Source organism: Gavialis gangeticus, unplaced genomic scaffold (assembly GCF_001723915.1).
Source record: "Gavialis gangeticus isolate Ggan-Ray unplaced genomic scaffold, GavGan_comp1, whole genome shotgun sequence".
Lineage (NCBI taxonomy): Eukaryota > Metazoa > Chordata > Crocodylia > Gavialidae > Gavialis > Gavialis gangeticus.
Window position 1 is genome coordinate 142,001,338 of NW_017729024.1, and position 2,017 is coordinate 142,003,354.

At 36.0% G+C, this 2,017-nt stretch overlaps 1 protein-coding gene across 1 annotated transcript in view; it reads left to right on the forward strand.

Annotated features, from left to right (window-relative positions):
- PDE4D (phosphodiesterase 4D) overlaps positions 1–1,215 on the forward strand; it is a 1,639,075-nt gene extending 1,637,860 nt beyond the window's left edge. Inside the window, exon 18 of the mRNA XM_019517823.1 lies at positions 99–1,215. The gene's annotated coding sequence lies outside the window, so the exon portion shown is untranslated. The remainder of the gene's footprint in view (positions 1–98) is intronic.
- Positions 1,216–2,017: the final 802 nt, after the last annotated feature.

Sequence of the window (2,017 nt, forward strand, 5' to 3'; positions counted from 1 at the left end):
AACGATATATAAATAAAAAAGCTGCAGGTCTTTGGTCCCAGGGCTGTGCCTTAACTTTAAACAATATTTTCTTCTGTTTTGCTGCATTTGAAAGTAAGGTAGCTGTGGGACTAGGGCTGGGCATTTCTACCATACTCGCAATTGTTGATTGATTGGGTGACTGGCATATGCTAGTATGTACGACACTCCAAACTACTCTTATTCATGACCCCACTGGAAATTCAAATTTTTTTCTGTACCCATGGTAGTATAACAGTATTGTCTACCTGATTGTTTTTTGTCCATATCTGGAGGCTATAGTCAGGGATTATTATAGCCATGTTCAATTTTATTAAATTAACACTGTCATTTGCAATGGCAGTATACGAATGGACTGTACATCTCACATTTCTGCTAAGTCATTTGGCACTTACATGGGAAAAAATAAATAAATTACAATTCTTGAATCCAGATTATATGTATTATTAGTTTTACAATTGTCTTTAATATTCCTTCCTTCCTTAGTACTAAAAGAGGGGGTACAGGATACCACTCTAAAAACATAATTCATAGAGGAGGGCAAGAAATGCTTTCCAACACTAATATTAGTGTTACAAGCAGCCAAAGCTTTCCTTTTGTATAGATATAGCTAAGGCTTTGTACAGTTGCCTATAGTTAGATGCACTGTCTGTAGGTTGATTCTAAACCATTAGATCTTTTAATAACACTAGTATTAGTTTTGCAAAATTGGACTCATTAAAGCATCTCTAGCCTTTTAAACATCTCAGTTGCTGTAGACCAGGTAGAACCCTTGATAGTAATTCACTAGCTAGTACAACATATACCTTTTCTCCATTCTATTAATGCCCAGCCCTTGTAGCATGTGACTGTTCAGTGAAAGGAGAGATTCTTTTTCAAGGAAAAACAGAGCCTCCTTTTTGACACAAACTGTAGATTTTAGCAGCCCTGGCCCAAAGGAATTTGATTGCTTTTGTTTTAAATAGTATAAAAGGGACACTATACCGACAGAAATCCTGAACAATTTTTGTTATTGTTTTAATTTGGTTTTTCCTTTGGGTATGTCTTGAGAGTGGCAACATGTGTGAACATTGCAAATGATGATTCTTTCAATAGTTTCTTAGCCACTCTTACAGCCTATGGGATAGTACTGTACATCGATACCTTCATATGAAATTTTTATATGCAATGGAAATAAAAGCATGGGTTGATTCTGCCTAGGTACTGTACTTGATTTTCTTTTGTGACTAAAATATATTGCACCTAGGAAATGCCATTGGAAACAATATAAAGCACAGCAGTGTGCCAGAAGGATTCCATGACCTCGTAGCACTTATATGTGGCAAGAAGTAAATTTGGTCAGTAATGGATTAGTCCATCACCAGCAACATTCCCTAAAGAGACTAATCCACTAAGGTGCTAAACACATCCCAAGGGTCAGGCTTCATCTTGACTCTGTGAAGGTTTTGCCATTTAGCTGAGAGCAAGTTGGAGCCAATCCTGAGGAAAAGGGCTTTGTGTAGAGGGCTCTGGGAACTTTTTTTTTTCCTTAGTGGAGATGATCAATAAATATATAACAGGAAAAGGAAATCCGCTAGTTATATATTCACCTAGTCTAAGAGGAAGATAACATGATGGTAGTTTTAATGAAACTATTGATCAAAAACTAAAGTGTACTTTGCTTAGGAAGAAATGTAGCTCTTGATCTTTAATGTGAGCACAGTTATCTGATTCTTAGTGCTTGTATTGGTACAAACCTTGCAGTGTCCTTTGTAAGTTGTGTTGTTTTGTTGACCAAACTCTCATTGACTATGATTCTTTTGCTTAAGGAAAAACATTGGCCATCATTTATACTTAAATATTCCAGCAAGAATTCCCAGAGGTTTTGTTGGATTTATTGGTGTTATGCTTATAACACTAAAAAGGTGTCATTCTTACCAGTAAACTAGACATTACTTATTATATTGATATTAATTCCACATTTAATCTAGGAGCCCCAGTCAAGAACAGGGACCCATTG